At 39.6% G+C, this 22067-nt stretch overlaps 2 pseudogenes; both read right to left on the bottom strand.

The window, feature by feature from the left end:
- Window positions 1–8645: 8645 nt before the first annotated feature.
- Window positions 8646–14586, bottom strand: LOC143550389 (plasmodesmata-located protein 3 pseudogene; annotated as a pseudogene).
- A 3640-nt stretch (window positions 14587–18226) lies between these two features.
- Window positions 18227–19999, bottom strand: LOC143550396 (pentatricopeptide repeat-containing protein At1g06143 pseudogene; annotated as a pseudogene).
- Between the last annotated feature and the right edge of the window lie 2068 nt (window positions 20000–22067).

The raw sequence follows: 22067 nt of genomic DNA, 5'->3' as shown, positions 1-22067 counted from the left end.
TCAGAACCGGTTCCACCGGTTCCGGGTCCGAGGGTTGGGGAACCGGTTCGGTTCCCTAACCGGTTCGACCATGGAACCGGTTTAAACAGTGATGTTGACTAATGGAACCGGTTCTGAACCGGTTCCGGTTCCTTTGACCAACCCGATTTGATCACCTATAAGTGTAACATTCACCAAACAAATAAACACAAAAATATGGATTTTACTATTGCAGATCAAAAATACAAGTACATATTCCCAATTTATATGCATAATTTATGCGTGATTATTAACCAAAAGACCGTCGTCTTAAATGTCAAAAAACAAGCAATGAACATGTATTGTTGTTTATTATATTATTTATTTGGCACCCTAACTTGAATTCTAGAAGGCTTGTGATACCAACTTGGTTATCCAGATTCCAAACACATAATAGCATAACCGGCTTTACTAACTGTTTGTTTAGTGGCTGCAAATGTTGACTTGATGTTCTTGGAAATCTGAAGATTATGGTTGATATGTTTTGACTTTTTCGGTGACCAAAGACGTGCCCATGCTGACTTTTTGAGTAAGTCTATGTTTCTGGTCAAAGGGGATGGCTTTAGTGACTGCATCTTTACCCAAAACAACACCCTTTGCAAACATATTGCTAAAAGTGGAGTCCGGCTTAACTTTAGCAGGAGCGTAAGTGTTCCTTCCACGTGACTGTAATGAGGTTTTTGATGAGTATATGTACAGGTGGCAATATTTGATACGGCACGAAAATATTAAGGTTTTGAGTTGTGATATATTCATATCTAACCCGCTTAATAAATGAGTGGTGTTCAGGTTAACTGTTTAATTAAGCAGGCCGACCTGCTAACCCCTTAACCAATTGTTTTTAAAAAAAAAGGTCGTGGTCAGGTTTTGTTTAATTAAACAGGTCAACCAGCTAACATGTTTAACCCTTTTTATTTACAGGCCACCAAGTAGCATTCAGATTGGCCTGTTTAATTAAATGGGACATGTAACCCGTTCTAACTAAATAGGTCGATTGTTAAACTCGTCTGATTATCGACCCACTAACCAGCTTAACCCGCTAGTTAAACATGTCGACCTGTTAACCCATTTAACCCATTTTTTAATCAAACGGGCCATGTTCAGGTTGACTTTTTTTTACTCGTTTAATTAAACAAGTTGACCCACTAACCCATTTAACCCATTATGAACAACCTGATTAACACATCTGCAACTTGGCCCGTCAACCCGTTTGACCCATTTAATAAACAGATTAAATAGGCCATGTTCGAGTTACATGATTTTAAGTGTAGCTGGTTTAGGGTTGATGTTTTTACATGAATATTAAATACGAGCAAAATTAATTATTTAAAAAGGCTTGTTTTTGACAAACCCAAATTGATGTTCCTATTTAATTATGACCCGACCAATATGATGTTTTTTAAAGTACTACTCGCTTTAGCCAATAGTCAATTTAACATGAGTTCGTTCTGAGCCAAGCCCAGCTTGAGCAGAATTCATCCTGACCCAATATGAGCCGCCCATTTTTAAGCTCTCTTTATTTATAGCATTAAGTTACATAAAACTAATAACTAACTCTTTATACTAAACAATTTTTCACAAGATATAATAATAAAGGTTAATTTTGAGAATGTGTAGTCGAGCACGTTAAAACAGTACCCTAAAACAAAAACTAACATCAAAATTGCTTGGACAGTGAACATTACCTAACACCTAGATTTTTTGTCAGCTTACCTGGATATCTGGTGTCCCCATTAGTAGCAAACATTCACGCCTACCGCAAAACTGAATATACAAAAGAAAACGACCATAGAAGACAAAGTAAACACGGTAACAAACGAAACGTAAATATAAAAAATCATACATTAAATTTTATGTAGCTCGTGGTTTTGGGTTGTCTAATGTATTAAAATTGTAAGAAAAAAGTAACATATATATATATATATATATATATATATATATATATATATATATATATATAAAGAGAATCAAGAAAACTATAGTAGATGAAGTGGTGCAAACCTAAAAGACGGCTGGCAAACGGTTTAATATAAAAAAGCTTCGAATACATCTATATGTTCACCCGTTCCAATAAATAGGACAGGGGTTTTTATTGCTGCAATTTTGGATATAGGGATTGCATAAACTTAATTTTAACACAAGGACAGTGACAGTTACACACTAAGGGCTTCACCACCCTTGGCATGAGCATCCATGTAAGTAGCAATAGTAGTTCCAACAGCAACTCTTTGCTTAAAGGTTCGAACTTGGTCAAATGCAGCTTGACCAATACTGTTATCCATTACAAATATAACAAGAATTGGTTTGTGATCAAAAGCAAAACGGGACCTTGGCCTTAATTGCGTTCTGCTCTTGCTCCACTCTCATTAGCCCCTACATCAAATACAAATGGTATCATATGATATCCATTGTGGTAATACGAAATTTATAGTTATCTAATGTTTGTATATAAATTATGGTAAAACACACAAAAAGAGTATTAATATTTAAATCTCTAGCATTGCGTTTTTTTGTTGTTTCTTATCAAAAAGAAGTTGTTGCAGCTCCATTTAGGGGTGTTGTTTTTAGCCAAACCCAAAGACCTAAGCCCAAACTAACTAAAACGGAACCCGAACAACCCTAACCCGTTTAAGATGGAACCCGAATCTGAAGGTATCATGCTTTTTTTTCACATATCTCGCGTTATCCTCAACACTTAATTCTTTGTAACAACCATATTAGTCTGATATTTAAGTTTAATATCTTTATGAACTTCACCAGTACTAATAATGATGAAACAAACAAATGTATAGCATATTATTAATTAAAAAAGCAAATTTCATACCATAAAAGCATATTGAAATTGGCTTTTTGATGAAATGATGGATGTACCAAACTGTTTTAGAAGGATGAAGCTTTTGCTACATGTGAAATTTGCTTTGTAGGCTATTGTTTTCTCCAGAGACGCACCATTGAATGTTGACCCGGATTCTCTCATATCAGCACATGCGAAATTTGCTGTCCTGTAACATACATTTTTTCAAGTAAGCAAAAATGAAAGAAAAAAGAAATTCTTCTTTCATGAATGAAAACTCAGCCAATTATTTGCCAAATTGGGTTGTTTTTTGGTCAATGAAAAATTCAAACTTTATAGTCACTTCAACCTCCATAGATGCTTTAAGATAAAAATCAGCCAATTATTTGCCAAATTCGCTTGTTTTATGCTAGATTAAAGAATTTATTATACCTTAAAAGATCAATATATTCCTATTTATCTGCTTCGAGATTAGTATCATCAAACCTACAAGTAATTCGATCTCAAATGTATAAGTTAAATTAAATTAAGACAACAAATATTTTGTAAATTAAAAAACAGTTCTACCTAAAATAGCAGCCAACACCCCTATGTTTTGCAAGGCCAAAGTCAACAAATATTGCCTCCTGCAAATAGGATATATCTGGAAAAACAGTATCCATTTACGATGAATATTTGCAAAAACAAAATGGTATAATTCAATCAAAGTATGTGGATTGAGTCTTCATCTTTTTGTCAAAAGAAAATATATGACGTCTTTGCATAAAAACTATATAAAAGTAATAACCTAAGTTCTTAAATCCTAGTCGTTGGAGCCTTCATAATTAACGTTGACACAACCCACTTCCAAGAAAATTGGATATTGTTAATCATGTTATGAAATTGCAATAATAAGTATTCACAAAATAAAAACAAATTATTAAAAATCCTAACAAGAGATTGGGGAAAAAGAAAGAAGAAACCCACTCCATTTGGAGTCTTCATCTTCCCACTGTGGCTCGATTCGTTGACCAGATATAAATAAAAGAAAACGAGAACATTATCCTAAAAAACAAATTTCATACCTAAAAGTGCGACAACATGATTTGTTATAAATAGCAATTTAAGCCTCAATAGGATTAGGAGTCAAACTTAGTCTTGTTTCAAAGCGCATTAGATAATATTAAACCTAAAAAAGTTGTATAAATTATCAAAATGCAGATTATTGCTCTTTCAAAAAGAATTAAAACCTTACGTATCATCAGTAAATATGGCATGGTACTGGTTAACAGGAACAAACTGATGTATCACGTGACAGTTTACTATCCCTTTTAAGTATTCATAAGCATTTAATTGATCTAGCTCATCAAGAATCCTAGTTAACCAGGATTTTCTGCACCTTAGAAATTGCCAGCATCAATCAGATTCTCTTTGGTTAAAATGATGCAAAATAGACACCTTGATTAAGTCAATGGATTATTTAAATAAGGTTACCTGTAGGCACATTTCATAATCTGTATATACTGCAATTGTTCTTAGATATCCAATCATTTGAAGACATTCTTGCAAGTGCAACACAGAACTATATCATTTATAATCTACATTATCATCACAATTATTATTATTATTATTTACTGTCTAGCATAAAAATTTGCAGGTATTATCTTACCAGTAGAGAATAAATAAAGCCTGATTGGATCCATCGTAGCAGCCACTGAAGAGGACGACGAAGGCGTTTCCAGGATTGGCAATCGACTTGGGAAGGGCTTAAAGTAGGGTTTAATTGAAACGGCTGGGAGATTCAATATGGAAAGGTAAAGCATTCAATTAAGGGATAACATTGATTTCGCATTCAATTGAAGGATTACACCGTTAATTCGTAGAGAAGAGGGACGGTCTTCTTAGTGAATTGTCGCCGGAAAAACAGTATTTAAGTCGCCGGCCGTAAGAGCTAATAAATTCTACGGCGTCTGATGAGACAGGTGAAAAGGCGCCTATATGTTTTATAAGATAATATAGATATGTATAATTTTTAAATCAAAACTATAATAAATGTATTAAAAGTGCTAATTATATTTTTACTATCAAATTTGTTAAGATTTCACAAAATATAAATTTTACAATAATTATATAATTAAGTGTTTACCATTTATTCAAACTAATCATTTATAAGTTTGATTATACGATAAACAACGATTTTTATAATTAAACGATAACAATAAATCCATAGAGATCAATCGTTCAATTCATAATGTACCAATCATAATTGTAACTCAATCCACATCGAAATCCTAAATTCGTTATATGTATCATATCATTTGTAATTCACTCATAATATTATTTAATTAGGATTCTTGTCGGTAATACTCGAAGATCGTGAATTTCACTTTCTTGTCGTATTCATTCTCGTTTGGCTTATTCAATCAGGTGAGTTTTATCATTCCCCTATTTTACTCGATTTTCATAAACTTTTTGGGGACATATGCGTATATAATACTACACATACATATCTATATATACATACACATAAAAAATAGCAAACGTGTAATTGTGTGTGATTAATCAAATCTACTTGTTATGTGCTTATGTGTTATTGTATTGATTCGTTTGACATATCCCCTTGGAGAGGGTTCTCATTCTATTGACCACCGCCCGATTCGCTTGGCAACGGTCTTACTCTTATTTGCTTATAGTTGATTTACCGGCGCCCGATTCGCTTGGCAATGGTTTAGTCGACAACTTACTTGCTTATGGTTTGATTTCATTACCGCTTTTATTACGTTTTGCTTCTTTATTATAGTATCCTTATTTTATTGCAAAACTGGTTGTAAACTCACTCAACATGTGTTGTTGACCAAAATCCATTTTCTACGCATATGCAGGTTGCCCGAGTTGAAGGATGGACACTTAGAAAGACCATAGGGTTATATTGAAGACAAACTTAAATTTTAATTGATTGTATTTATTTATTTGAATTGCATTGTTGTATTTGAATATTTTGTATTATTTTAATTAAATAATTAATTAGATATTGTCACGTTTTATATATGATAGTATCTTCGAGCTGTGAGCAATCGGATCACGCCCCGGCATTTTCGCCTTAGGTTGAGGTGTAACAACGTTCATGTCGTTAGTGTATATTATATAGTCAAGTTTTCATTGAAGGAGTTCATAGCTTCAATCTTCCCACCCACCAAAGTTTGCATTAGTTTAATCTCTTGTTCTTCGGGTTTCTCCTTTGCCTCTTTCGCCTTCGCTTTCATCCTTGCCTTAACTTTCTTATGGCCGGTTGGACGAGGCAACTCTTCATACTCTGGAAACGAATTAGGACTTTCCATGTTCAATGTAAAATCATCAAGGGAAATAGGAGTGTCATCAATGTTGGAAGCCGATGTTGTATAGTCCCCGGAAGCTGATGTTTTCGTTCGTTTTGTTATCACTTGTACCCCTTGATACCATTTTGGGTTGTCCTTAGAGATTGGAAACAAATGCTCGTACTTAAACGAGCTCTTCATTTCTTGGTGGTAATCTTCTTTTGCAAGATTCATGATTTGCTCATCTAACATACCGCTCCCCCACTGTTTATACTCACGGTTGTAAATTTCACAAAACCTTGTCAGCCCATGAGCAAACAGGTGATAGTGTGATTTTACTTGTTGCGCTGTACGGCTTGACATACCGGTTTCATGACAGAAATAACCGTGAACGCGAGCCCAGAAATCACGTCCCTTTTGTTTTTTTCGACAATTGCATCATCAAAAGTGTGAATATAGCCTTGAAGTAAAATGATTTCTTCCCTATGAGTCCAACTTTGAATGGCAAGTATAGGCGTAAAATATGACCCTTCCACTTTTTTCTTTGAATATAACGATGGTGCACATGGTTCTTGGGTCGACGCCCCAGGTGATTGTTTGTCTTGAGATGGTGGATAAGACATGTATTGAGGTGGGTAAGACATTTGTTGAGGCGGATAAGACATTTGTTGAGGTGGATAAGAAAATTGTTGAGGATGATAAGCCATTTGTTGAGGAGGAAGATTCATGTATTGTGGAGGGTAACCACCTTGAAGTGTACTAGGTTTGGGTTGTTTGATTGGGCAAATGTTGAGTGTTGGTGCTGAGAAAACCCGAGTGCTGGGACATTGGATGACTCGCTCGGGGTTTCGGTTAGAGCCACTTAGCAAATTTGAAAATGGGAATTGGTTTTCCATACTTGATTAGTAAGAATAATATGAAGGTTGAAAGAGATGAGGAGTTGAAAGTGTTGGTGTAATTGAATGAGATAGAGTAGGGGTATTTAAAGTGGTAACCAACGGTCATATTTGTTACTAACGGCCATTTTTGTAACCAACGGTCACTTTTGTAACCAACAGTCATATTTTTTTTCCCAACGGTCATTTTTGTAACCAACAGTCATTTTTGTAACCAACGGTCATAATTTTTTTCCCAACGGTAATTTTTGTAACCAGCGGTCATTTTTGTAACCAACGGTCATATTTTTTTCCCGACAGTCATATTTGTAACCAACGGTCATATTTGTAACCAACGGTCATAATTTTTTTCCCAACGGTCTTATTTTTTTCCCGAACGGTCTAATTATTAAGTTATGTTTTATGTTGTGTGATTATAAAATTAAAAACATTACTTGGATAAAATAAAAAGATTACATGAATAAAACTAAAGCATTACATGGATAAAACTAAAAGAAAAGCTAACCCTAACTATGGTAACTGCATATTAGCCCAGATATGTTGTACTAAATCTTGTCGGAGGATATGGTGGGCATCCTTATTACGCAAATGTTTGTACCTCTCCATACGTTGTGCAAAAGCTTCAGACGGTCCAGGTATTGGCAGCTGCACATCCACTTCTACCTCATCGGTCCAGTCGGTTACAAATTCCCCCTCATCCTGCACAATCATGTTGTGCAATATAATGCATGCATACATAATATCAAAAATTGTTTTTATGCTCCAAATCCTTGCAGGGGCTTTTATAATATGCCATCGACCTTGGAGGACCCCAAACGCCCACTCCACATCCTTTCTTGCTGACTCGTGACGTTTTTTGAAAGCTTTCGCTTTGTCAGTGTGTGGATACTTGAAGCTTTTCATAAGTATCGACCATTCAGGATAGATTCCATCTGCAAGATAATATCCTTGATTGTATTGTGTATCGTTTACAGTGAAATGACATGGTGGTGCATAACCCTCAACCACGTCGTTGAACAGTGGTGACTGGTTTAAAACGTTGATGTCATTATTCGATCCGGCAATGCCAAAATAGGCATGCCAAATCCAAAGATCGTGTGATGCAACTGCCTCGAGCATTATGGTTGGATATTTGTGGTCACCTCGCGTATATTGCCCGTGCCATGCTACAGGACAATTTTTCCATGCCCAATGCATACAATCAATAATTCCCAACATGCCAGAAAACCCGTGGATGGTTGAATGATTCTCCAATATCCGTTGGATGTCATTTCATCTCTCTACCTTTTACTTAGCAAGCGTACATTTAGCAAACTTATTTACTTTTACGAAAGTACCCCTCCTCTTCTAATTCAGTGGTTGAATGTCTCTACTTTTAAGAGGTGCTCATCGGTTCGGTCATCGGTTTATTCATTTTTAATTCTTTTTGGCCTAACCAAATCGATCCAACATAGAAATGTGACCAAACCGAATTCAATAGATTTTTTCAATATCCGAATAAACCGATTATTTTGTAGTTCAATTATCCAAATAAGCAAAAATTGTGGAACCGATAGCTGTTCCCAATTCGGTTTCTTTTCTCTCGGTACAGATAGAGTTCGGTTTTCGTTTTCTTTTTTTTTTTTTTCATACAATGAGGTGCATTTAGTTATAGCCTAAACCCCAACCAAAATCAGTCATTTAAAAAGACATAAAGATAGTCATGAATCACTTATAACCATACCTGATGAAGAAGAAGACGGCGAATAATACGAAGAACCCGAAGACGAATACGAAGAACCAGACGAAGACGACTTCTTCTGGTTGGAGAGCCTCCAATTTGGCACGTTGGAGAGCCTCCAATTTGGCCTTGAGCTCCTCGTTCTCCACGCGTAAAAGCTCAGCAACGGCTTCAGCCTTGGTGGCCCTCTCGGTTGCGTTCCTCGCAGTCTCCTTAGCCAGCCGAAGCTGTTCGTTAACAGCTTGGGCAGCCTTGGAGCGGGCCTCGAGTCGCACTTGAACCTCAACCTCGAGGGCCTTGAAGGCCTTCTCCTTCTCCGCAGCAGCTGCGGCCAACTTTTGGTTCTCCTCCCGAAGAGCCCGCGCTTGGGATACTTCCTTGGCGCGAGCTGCTTTTAACTTGTCGTTTTCACGACAAAGCAGCTCGACGCGCGGCTGCATCCGGGCCTGGAGAACCCGAAGCTCATTGGTTAGCCTACCCTCCTGGTAGCTAGCCATGGCTTCCCCCAACGCACCATGGGGAGCAGCGTGGCGAGCCCATTCCACGCACTCCACAGGGGTACGAAGGGTTGTTCCTCGGCGTATGTTCCATCGCGGAACATACACTTCATTGGAATCCGACACTGCAAAAAACAAAAAAGCAGTTAGGAAAAGATGATAAAAAATAAAAGTGAGAAAGGGCCAAAGGAACCCTACGCACCTGTAGGTTCTATAACAGGCCGATAGCCGCCGAACCCATCACCTGAACCCAAAGGAAACCCATCCAAAAGGTCAGGCAGATGGGAAGGTGGCAAAGATTGGCGAGTACTCCCATGCGTACCTGATGGGCCGGCCGTCGGTGCCGGTGGCGGGGGCATGGTGGCAGCCGCCGCAGTCGCTGCCGCAGAATCCGCAGCAATCGTAACCGCCGGCTCGGTGAAAGATGCTGTAAAAATCGCACTTACCACCGGCGGTGACGTCATCTCGGCTGGAACAGTCGGCTCAAGGGACTGAGCAACTGATCCAGCGGAAGCAGGCGCAGGCGCCTGGGTCGTCGCCTCAGGTAGGCTGACCGAGCCTACCGTCATCGGCGGAGAGGTACTCCTCTGCGCTCCACCCTGGAATGCGTCAACATCCACGCCTGCACAAGAAGATAAGTGTTAACAATAAATTTATGAAGTATGATAAATCTACAAAAACAAGGATGTTTGTACTTACGGGTTTTCTTGAGCCTGAACGTACGGACGGGCGGGGACGAGCCCGATGGAGCCGGTCTCTTGATGCCGGTCACCGTCGTCGTCAATGGTTCTCCGGAGGTAACAGTCGTAGCCTCCGGAACAGTGGTCTTCTCACCACCGGGGTTCCCCGCCACCTCTTCACTATCTGACTCGGTGTCAGATAGGAGCACCGGATCAGCTGTGGAGGCCACCTTCTCCTTCCCTTTCCCACCGGCAGCCTTCCTCTTCCGCACCAGCGGAGGACCATCTGCGGATTCCTCAGAAGAAGACAGGATGTCAGGAATTCCAGCAGCGGGTACAGCATTGAGGGGTTGAGGATAGAGTATCGCCTTACCTGGCCGCCGTTGGCTCAGGATCTCGTGGCCCAGCGGGTAGACCTCCACAAACCGATCCGCCGTTTGCTCCAGGATGGGCAACTCGTTCTCGTCTAGAGCACGAGTGCCCACCCGCACGGGACCGTCAGCTTCCCGCGGGTACAGGAGCGACTCCAAATCGTTCCCCTCTGAAAGAAAAGAAACGGTTAGAAGACAAACTCATATCAGCAAGAAAGACAAGACATACCATAAGGAATAGAGTTCAAACCGTATTCGAGAAGGATGGGAAACCGGGACGCATCCTTCCATACCCGGCTCATCCCCAGCATCACCATCCCGGACTCCGCAAACCGGTAAACCGGAGATTGGACCCGGGATATCTTCGCGAACCATTCCGCCTCCTGGTAGCTGGAAGCATGAAGGCTCGGAAGCGCTTGCCCCTTCTTAAACTTCATGGCAATGGGGATGGCGCGGGCAGAAACGTAGAAGAACTCCCGCTTCCACGATCGGAGACTGCGCTCGGTCACGCAGATCTTCAAACCCTTAATACGGGTTGTCAGGGTGTACCACCCCTGGATGCACCTCCAAGTATAGAAGGTCATCAGGCGGTCCACATAGGGCTCAATACCCAGAATCCGGCACACCCACTCGAAGTGCCGGATCTTGGCAATCGCCATCGGATGCAACTCGGTTAGGTGCACACCGTGCCTCTCCAGGACACGGTACACAAACTTTGTCAATGGGAACCTAAGGTTCCCATAAACAAAGAATGCAGCATATACCCCGATCTTGCCACTGGGGGCATCGTACACAGTCTGGTGGGGTTCAGGAAACTCAGGCTCAAGAGACTCAAGCATGAATTTCCTGACGACATACTGGTACTGATCGACAGGTAGAGCACACTGACACTCGCCAGCAGTACTCCTATCGTCGGCTACAGCTTCAGCATCATGGGAAGACATTTTGCAGAAAGAAGAAAGCGATTTCGGGAAAATGCTTGCCTGAAAAGGGGAGTATTTGCCGGAAATCGCTAAGAAGAAGAGAGGTGAAAGTGTGGATTACAAAGAACCCTCTCCCCCTTTATATAGTAATCGCAATTAATGCGGTGAATTTAATGCGGAGGAGAGAGAAATCGAAGGTGCAATGAAACTATGACACGTGGCAAAAAGCAAGCTGGAAACAGCTGTTGAAAGGACGTGTGCCAGTAATTTCGCGGCCACGCGCCCGAAAAATCGGGCCCACGCGCCTGAAAAAGCGTCTGGAATGACCATATAATGTCACGTCACCATAACTTCCTGCACGTCCTGACACAGTCAGAAGAAACCGTCGCACGACGTTTCAGAGGTTTGGACTGTTCCTATCTTTCCACCAACCTTTCGAATTTCAAAACTCAAAATTTAAAAATATTAAAAAGTAAGCGGGAAAATACCCCTTACCTTGGCAAACAAGTAACCGTAAGACGGATGCGGGTACAGTGTAAAGGCAAAACCCTTCACATACCTAGCACCCGCAGGGAATTGAAGCCAAGTAAAACCTTGGCAAACAAGTAACCGTAAGACGGATGCGGGTACAGTGTTAAGGCAAAACCCTTCACATACCTAGCACCCGCAGGGAATTGAAGCCAAGTAAACTTTGGCGAACAAGTAACCATAAGACGGATGCGGGTACAGTGTAAAGGCAAAACCCTTCACATACCTAGCACCCGCAGGGAATTGAAGCCAAATATTCCTTGGCAAACAAGTAACCGTAAGACGGATGCGGGTACAGTGTAAAGGCAAAACCCTTCACATACCTAGCACCCGCAGGGAATTGAAGCCAAGTAAAACCTTGGCAAACAAGTAACCGTAAGACGGATGCGGGTACAGTGTTAAGGCAAAACCCTTCACATACCTAGCACCCGCAGGGAATTGAAGCCAAGTAAACTTTGGCAAACAAGTAACCATAAGACGGATGCGGGTACAGTGTAAAGGCAAAACCCTTCACATACCTAGCACCCGTAGGGAATTGAAGCCAAATATTCCTCGGCAACCAAGTAACTGTAAGACGGATGCGGGTACAGTGTAAAGGCAAAACCCTTCACATACCTAGCACCCGCAGGGAATTGACGCCAGGAATACCTTGGAAGTAAAGTAACCGTAAGACGAGCGCTGGTACAGTGTTAAGGCAAAACCCTTCACATACCTAGCGTTCCGCTGGGAATTGAAACCAAGAAGGATCTTCTGGGCAATGCTTGCGGAAACGGAAATAACATCCCCGCATAGCGGGAACGTCGAGAACTACGTTGTTTGAAGCTCCAGGATGGAATTGGTGGTTTTAACATAATTGATCACTATGTTCAAAACTACCAAAACCTCATGGAGAGTCCACACAAGTGGGACTCAACGCTCCTGACTTGCGAGGAGGTTACAGACCTACCCGCATCATACCCAAAGACCAAGCAGGAAACTCAGGAATTTCTGCAAAGTGACAAGGACTTCCGCGGGAAGAATACCCATGGAAAACCTTAAAAAACCCTTTTCAAAACCCTTTGCTTAAGTCCAAAAGTTCACCTCACTTTATTAAACACGCATGAGAAGAACATTGGACTGGGGGGACTTGAAGAGGTAGGTCCCAGCAGAGCCCAGTTGGACCCACAAGACTCACCTTAAACAGGAACGTCTGCGCATAAACCAACTGGATCCGCAGGACCAACCATGCTCAGACGTGACGTTCTTACGCGCAGTACGCAAGCTGGTCCCGCAGGAAATGCCTCCCAATGGTGAAGGACTCCGCCTGTCCCCGCAGCCTCGGATACAAGCCATTAGGGAAGGCCACCCGCGCAGCAAGGCTACACGCACAAGGCACTTAGCTCTCATTCAGTGTCACCTGAAGGAATGAGCGAAGCCGGGAACAATCCCGCATAAGGGCGGGAGGGGGAATACTCCCGCCCAAATAAGCCAGTCCGTACGATACGGGAAGATCTTCTGTACTGTACCTGACGAGGTATGGGAAAAAGATCTGACTAAAGATACGACAGCTTATGGACAACAGTATGGCGAGCAGCATGCTCCTACACTGTATGTCACTATTAGCCGCTGCCTACTCACCAACTATTGTCATACCACGTGCGTAGCCGGCAGTTGGTAGAAAAGGAATAGTATACAGCAGGCCTGGTCGCTATCAGCCGCTACCTACCCACCAACTACCAGCAGGGCACGTGCGTAGGCTACTGTTGGTGGAACAGGAACACTGTTGCAGCCGGCTATACCTCCTTGGAAACCTACCTTCGGCTATAAATACCACAAATGGTATGACCATCTCATCCTATCATATCTTATCACATTATCATCATATTATACCTGATATCTGCTCTAGCAATCTCTTAATATACTTTTATATTTAAAGAGCAATCTAGTCTGATTCTCACGCCGGAGGGTGGTCACAAGGAGGAACCCCCCTTCTCAGTGACGAGCTCACGGTGTCTGTTTTGCAGGTTATCAGAAGAACCATCTTCCAAGGGTCTAACCCCTCGTGGGAAACATCTCTCTAACCCCCAGGTTACCAGTAATCTGCTCGGGGTCCGGTTAGTGTTTCTTCAGTATCCCATTATAACTCATAAAACACTTATGAAGATAAATCTGGCCAGAAACTGAAGTCCCACATTCCACTCCAGCCCTCTGAACAGCACTCTTGACACACTCCCCACAATCAGAAGCCCCCAAATCCCCTTGACACTGTCCCAAAACATACAAAGATTCATAATTAGTACTATAAAACCCCCCATTACCACTTCCACTTTCAATCCCACTTTCCAAACTAGCAAATGCAGCATCCCTTCTCTCCTCAAACCCACCCCTACCATTACTATTACTTGACCCACAAGTCTTGTACAGCAACTCCATCCCAGATATCTGAGTAAACCTTGCAACCTCATACAGCATGTAACACCCCAAAAGCTGCAGCCTTGCAGCCACTGTCTTCCCACAAAGCTTGTCCATTAGTATTGGCAGCCTGCTGACATAGTTGTAGCACTCAAGATTGCTTAGATCACCTCTGCATTGGAAAAGACCTGAAATTGTGGCTTGCCCACTTCCACTAACAGTCTTGAAAAACTTTGCTTTTGAAGATTGCTGGATTAAGGTTCCAAATATGGCAGAGAGTGCAGATGAGTATACCCCATTTGGGTCCTGGAGGGTTTGCTGTGCACAGCCTTTGTAGACCAAGTTGGTGTTATCTGGTGCGGATGTGGCAAGTGGTGTGATGAGCATCAAGAACAAGATCAATGGGGTCATGTGGGAAATGGGTCTTGTGGGTGATATTGAATGCATTGTTGATTATGGTTTGTGAGTGGATCGAAACATGAAGTGGTGTTGAGATTGAGATGGGATGTTTAGTAAAGTAATGGTTTTGATTTGATTTGATTTGATTTGATTCTTGAAGTAAGATTTTAGGTTTGGGGCTTGTGTGACTGTGGCATACCTTTTTAACTTTATGGGTGAGGGTATATTGGTTGTATTATCTATTATTGTTTGTTAAAAAGGCGTGTATCTAATGAGCACAAGTTTTTGTGTATTTCAAGAATTATTTTTGTATGATGCAGTCATCAAAATAAAATGCATGTATATTTAACTTATTTAATGATTTTAAAATAATTTTAAGAGAATAAGAACAAAACCCATGGTGTTTAAAAAATCAAAAGATTCTTTATAAAGATAAGGGAGTTAGGCATGTGATTAAGTTTAAGATCTTCACTCTTACCAAGTTGGAGTAAGCAAATTACACGAGTTGTGATGATTGAGTGTTGTTTGACGGTTAGGTAACCATTTTAGGTAAAGGTTTGTTAGAAGCGATGATGGCGACGTTTAGAATTGTAATCGCGGGTCAAATTTGAGTAGTTTATCTTCGTATCGTCTTTGTATATATATTAATTATCATTTTAAGGTATCATTTTTTATAAAGATACATAACCAGATGATCAGTATGTCTACACGAACATCATAACGTATATGTGTTTTATTCTCGTGATGATAGATCTTGTGTCTTTTTAATGGTTAAAAGAAGATAGGAGTTTTGCCTCATTGATTAGTTTGAAAAGCTACTTGCTAGTTTGAAAAGCTTAAAGTCACCTTTCTTTGCGAAAATAGGGATTTTGCCTCATTTAGTACTAAGTAGGTGTTTGGGTGAGCTTTTAAAACTTGCTTATTTGCTTTTTGAAAAGCAAAACGTGCTTGGCAAAGATCCTCAAAAAGCTACAAATTGGAGCTTTTCAAAAATTGTTTTTGCTTTTCAGAAAGCAAATAAGCGAAAAAACAATTTAAAAAGCTCAGCCAACACACCCCCTAAAAGATGTCAATTGTAATTGTTAAAAGAAAAAAAGAAATAGTAGTTTATCTTGTGGGTTGAAAAGGCACAATAAACTGATTTATTGTAGCATAATGTAACAAATAAGTTAATAATATACGATATTATTATTATTATTATTGCTATTATATTTTGTTAATTGTTATCATATGCATTAGGTTATTGAACTAATATCGTTTGGTACATAGTAATTTGAAAAAATAAAACGAAAATATAAATTAATGGATATAACTAACAAAGATCATACTTTTAAATTGGTTGTATATTTCTAACTGGTGATAACATACATTTTTTTTATTCATTATATCAAGCTTACCAACTGCATATATTTTTGACCAATCCAGATCACATGACATAGAGTCCAAAGTCATTCAATTTTTTATGTTCTTGTAATGCCTATCATGTGTTCTCTTTAAAGCAAAATTGATTCCCCTGTCACTTAAATCCCATGAATATATATTTTAAATAACTTTTCTCCCTTTAGTAATTACTTTCAATTATTTAATCGAACAAAAAAAAATATAAATTATCTACTGGGTTGTGTTTTCCATGCTATCTTCTTGAATAGTTTATGCAGATATCAATGACATAGCAAAACATAACAAATGCATTCCATATTATCGTGTAATGAAATGAATAATTATAAAATTATCTTCCCACCTCTCTTCTCATTTTAATCAATATATTTTCATATCCATAAAAATGATCCTCAATCTCTTCATTTCATTCGGTAAATTAAGATATTTAAAAACTTTGTTGTCACGTGTAAAGTTTGTAAGTCCACAACTAAATACTTATTACTTCTTGGGTTGTAATTGCTATTTTATTAGGTTCAGCCACTTTAGCTGGAATCATATAATGAGGCATATCATAGTTTTTAAAGTTATGAAAAGACTTTGACAAGGCAAATTTTGTGACAAATCCCTTAATTAAATACCTATAATTCCTACCAGGAGTTATTAATCTTACTATTTGACTCTAAACAGTCAAAATACTTGTGAAAATGCAACAAAAAGAAATTACTTGTTTTGTCTAATAAAATAAGTTTAGACACCACCCAATACATAAAAATCCATATTTACTCTTGAGAACACACACCCACACAGACTGATCCGACCAACTTCGGAAACCAGTTTGACCTTTGACTTGGTCATGCTTGTTTTAGGGGTCCATGTCTTTTAGTTGATGGAAGTTATCTATGACAAGACATGATCCGACATTCCTACTGCTGCAACCTTATGGGATATGTGCGTTGTCTAATCTCTCATGTCCTTTTCTCCTACTCTTAACTGCTGTCTTAGTTCACCAATTAAAACACTAGAAAAATCATAAAATCACAATTTAAAAAATATATATATATTTACCTTTTTTTTTTTTGAACAGCAAATTAACAGTCAAGTCGTATGCGACGTCGCAATGTACGTCCCATCACCCCTTAGTAGGGGACGTGTTGTCAATGGGTCCACGCTGGACCTTGGGGATCATTTGGTGTTCCCGGTAAAACTCCTGCTCACCCCGCCCAAAGGCACGACAGGTTTTTTATGCATTAGGAAAAATCCGGTCGACATCAAGCCTCGAACCCGAGACACCCTGGTCATCCTATCATGTGTCTGGCCATCTGAGCTAGCCTAGATGGTTATATATATATTTACCTAAATAACAATTTTGACCAACATTTTAAAATACTTGATTGGGTGGAGGATTAGCAGAGGGTCAAATGGTCACATCTGAACAAAAATAAAAGCAGTTTATCCTTTTAGGTATTATTATGTGTCAAAATCTCATTGTGTAAATAAGATAGTGATGCCATTTTCACTTTTCTGGTGAAACCATGTCTTTTTCAGTATATGGGGTTGACGTGCTGTCACCAGATTGGCTGCTTGGCCGCACCTAATACAATACCCGTTTTCTTAAAACTAATCCCATACACGAATACCATCCCGAATATTTAGAGTTCGAGTTCGTTCGGCATCCCTAGTCCACGTGGCATTTTTTATTAGGTCGGTCAAAATTATCATTTTCGTGATTTTCTTTACAAATACCACTCCTTAAGTAATGAAACATGGCAGTTAACCCCTAGGAATGAAGCCAAGTGATAGTAGTTGACAATATGATTTGTCAATTACCATTACTTTGCATGACAGAAATAATGCACTGAATTTGCAAGTTGTATCACCATATAATATGTCTTTTCTGATAGGAACAAAGAACCTGCTGTACCCCAATAGAAACCACCCTTGTTCTCAAGCCATTTATGACCTTGCAATATGATTTCCTTTTTTTTTTTTCTAGTTTTGGTATTAATTTCTTCTTTTTTGCAATACTGAATTTCACAGTCTCAACAACTCTTACTTTAGTCAGCCAAGAATTTGGAACTTCAGGTAACAGGCTGTTTGAAAAAAAAAAAATCAATTTGATTCGGGCCAAACCTCCTGCTTTAAAAAAAAATAAGCTTCGGGTCAAATTGGTTTTGATCAAAGCACCACTATAAAAAAAGTACCAATTTGGTTCGGGTCAAACTAGGGTCAAAGCAGACCGCTTTAGAATAGAATCAATTTAGTTTGGGTCTTAGCATGTCGCTTTGAAGAATTATCAAATTAGTTCGGGTCAAACAAAGCAAACGACATTAAAAATATAAATTTAGTTCAAGTAATACATGCCATTAACGCATGACCAAACAAAACCATTAACCAACTCACATTTTTCCATCAAATCACATTTCAGACCAAAAAAAATCAAATCTTTACAACCAAAAAACAAGCTCATTTACACTTAAATCAAGAACTGGCTTACCATATAATCTATCCAACAAGAAATATATTTCCTCACAGCATTCATGATACTTATCCGAAGCAGAAAACCGATGAATCTTCCCGTTCAACTCAATCCAACTCGATCCCGGGCTAGTTTTTTCCACCCGAAGATCTTTCATAGCAGCCCGTATTCTCGCCACCTCACCCCACCTATTCGCTTCAGCAAACATGTTAACCAAAAGCGTATAATATCCGCTATTACCCGGTTCCAGAATCACTAACTTATCAACTGCAATCATTGCTATTTCAAGATTCTTTTGAAGTTTACACCCACCTAACAAAGCACCCCAAATAACCGCATTCGGTTCCATTCTCATTTCGTTTATCACTCGCAGTGCGTCTTCCAACAAACCCGCCTTGCATAACAAGTCAACTATACATCCATAATGCTCGATTTCAGGAACAATATGAAAATCTTGAGCCATGCTTGAAAAACACCTTTGACCCTCGTTGACCAAGCCCGCATGCGTACACGCACTAAGCACGCTAATAAACGAAACCCCGTTTGGCTTAACTCCGTCTTTCACCATACGGTTAAACATTCTCAGTGCCTCGTTGGCGTACCCATGTACCGCAAGCCCCTCGATTATTGCATTCCAACAGAAAAGATTCTTTTCGGGTAGTTTATAAAACACTAACAAAGATTGATCTAAGTTTCCACATTTTGCATACATGTCAATCAGTGACGACCCGACATAAACATCGAGATTAAAATTATATCTTTTCATATAAAAATGTAACCTTTTCCCTATTTCAAATGCCCCAAGATGAGCACAGGCGGAGATAACCGAAGCCATGGTTACTTCATCCGGAATAATATTATGTGATGTCATATCATCAAAAGTTGTTAATGCTTGCTGGTATAACGTGTTTTGAGAGTAACAGTTAATCATAGTGGTCCATGAAATCAAGTCTTTTTGGGGCATCTTGCTGAACAAACCCTCTGCAGCCTCCACATCCTTTATTCTCGCGTACCCGTCGATCAACGAGTTCCACGAAGCAAAAGTTCTTTCAGGCATTTCATCAAACAGTATGCGCGCAGACGCTAAGTCTCCTGCTCGGGCGAGAACCGAAACCATCGAAGTCCAGGCAAACACATCTCTCTCAGGCATTTCATCAAACACTTGACGCGCGACAACGGTCTTCTCGACACTTGCATAATAATCAACCAATGCTGTCTGAACATAGACATGAGATTTGAATCCAAACTTCCATATATGCCCGTTAACCGCTTCTCCGGTTCTTGATTGCTTAAGTAAACAACACCCTTTAATGACCGATGAAAATGTATAGCTAGTCGGACTAATTCGATCACTCAACATTTTTGAATAAAATTCAAGAACACGAATTGGGTATGAACAACAAACGCATGCCCGGATCACCGCATTATACACGAATGCATTCGGGTAATCCAACTGGGTAAATGCTTGGATTGCATAATGTGCGTTATAAAAGGTGGAACAGGCTGAGATAAACTGGTTTATTATGAAGCAATCTTGATTGTAACTGCTCTTGACAATGCAAGCATAAATAGACTCTAGTTGTGTCAAATTTGTGCAATTTTTTAAGTAATTGATCATGTTGTTCTTATTCATGGATCCTAGGAACAATGCCTGGGAAGATGAATTGATTTAAGTTTTTTGGCTTAGGTGTGCACCACAAATATTTAAAAGGCGTGTAGAAAATAAACAATAAATTTGAATAACGAGTAAAGTGTCAAAATCGTCCCTTTGGTTTGGTCGGTTTTGCGATTTTGGTTCAAAAAGTTTATTTTTTGCGACAGAACCATTGAGGTTTTCCAATTGTTGCCAATATCGTCCAAATCGCTAACTTCGTTTAATTTAATCGTTAAGTTAAAAACAAAATTGTCCTTTTATATGGTTTATTGTTTTAAACAAATATTTAAAAGAAATTGAATATTTGATATTAGTAGGACCAACCAACTTCATCTTCTTCAAGTTCAACTACCAAACCCTAATACACTCTACACCCACACCAATACACACTAATATAGTTGCCACCACCATGTCGGCCACCATCTTCCCTATCCGTTGCAATCATCGCCAACAACGCAACCATTTCCGGCCATCATCTTCATCTGCCAACCACAACAACCATCGCCGGCCACCACCGCCACCCTTGTTAACTCGACAAAATCGGAGATAAAGAAGAGCTGAGCAAAGAGTGGCGAATCTGAGCACGAAGACATAGATGATGACGATGAATAGCCCATCACCGGAAAAACGAGACAGGTGTTCGGGACGACGAAATAGAACTGAACAAACCATCGATTTCTAGATTGCAAAAGAGGTGACTGATTTACAACCGGTACCGAGGTGTCCTATCTCCGCCGTCGGAAGGAGGGCTGGTGCCTGGTAAGCTCCATTCCGGTGACCTGTGACTCAACCACCATTTGAAGGTAATCGTAGCTAGGTTCAAATAGTGGAGTAGAGACTAGAAAGAATGAATTTTTGAAAATGGAGGTTTCAAACTAGTTGCCGTGATACTTGATTTCGTCTACCAGTATCGAATTTTGAGGATGCTAATCGGCTCATTATGTATTACTACTGTATTTTATTGATTTTAATTTTTTTAAATAACTATATAAAAAGACAAATTTGCCCCCCATCAAACGTCAAAAGGTAACGGAGTTAACGATTTGGACAATACTAGCAACAATTGGGAAACCTCAATGGTCCAATTGCAAAAAATAAACTTTTTGGACTAAAATCGCAAAAATGAACAAACCACAAGGACGATTTTGGCACTTTACTTTTGAATAAAAGAAGTTGTGAAATGATTTGTCTTATTTTTCGGTTCGCATTTGTACTTGTTTTTGTATTGTAAATTCGATCCTTTTTGGCTTTCAAATCATTGGATAATAATAAAATGAAGAGCCTACAGAATGAAAATGAGCCCAATAAGGAAAGCCTAACAAGAAGATAATTCTAGAAGGATGCTTGGAGGGACAGAGATTTGGGAGGGAAATGGTCTTCTGTTCACCTGATCCGGTTGGTGGCCCAAGACATATTGTCTCAAGACAAGAAGCATGATCCGGGAGATAAAGAGCCAAGGAGTAATCGAACCGAAGGAAGAAAGGAAGAACTAAAGGAAATGTATAATATCAATATACACATTGTATATATTGTATAACCTTTACCCTCTATATAAGGGAAAGGAAGATCACACATAAAGAAATCAATACAAGATACAAAAACGCATTATTCATGTCACGCACCCGATCACCATTCTTGTAAGTGTTGTTAGAAACGTTACCCCATTCGGGAATAGGTTTTGACACTGATGCCACCCGTGGGACCTTTTGATAACGGGTCACACTTAAACCTTTAAAAAGAATGGTTGATCAAAACCTCGATGAAACTTCGTTGATGTTCCCTTCAATTTTAGGGAAAAGCAACATAGTCACCAAGCCAGGAGAAGCAAGCATGGTGCGTCAAGACACAGGGAATCAGCAAGACACAGACGGCTCGGTGCTGATTGAAGACAAAACTGAAAGAGACAAGGCTGAAAAGAACAACCTTGAAGACTGGGAAAACGGAAAAGAAGGGTGGAAGGTCACCCCCCGAGTTCATAAGAGCCCACAAGGACGCTTTGAAAACGTTCCTTGAGGAGCAAGAGAAAAAAGAGAGGCCGGAAGCTCTT

This window comes from Bidens hawaiensis, unplaced genomic scaffold (genome assembly GCF_021521415.1).
Source record: "Bidens hawaiensis isolate Kalapana, Puna unplaced genomic scaffold, B.hawaiensis_p1.1 tig00016036_1, whole genome shotgun sequence".
NCBI classification, from domain to species: Eukaryota; Viridiplantae; Streptophyta; class Magnoliopsida; order Asterales; family Asteraceae; genus Bidens; species Bidens hawaiensis.
This window is presented reverse-complemented; position numbering and strand designations above follow the sequence as displayed.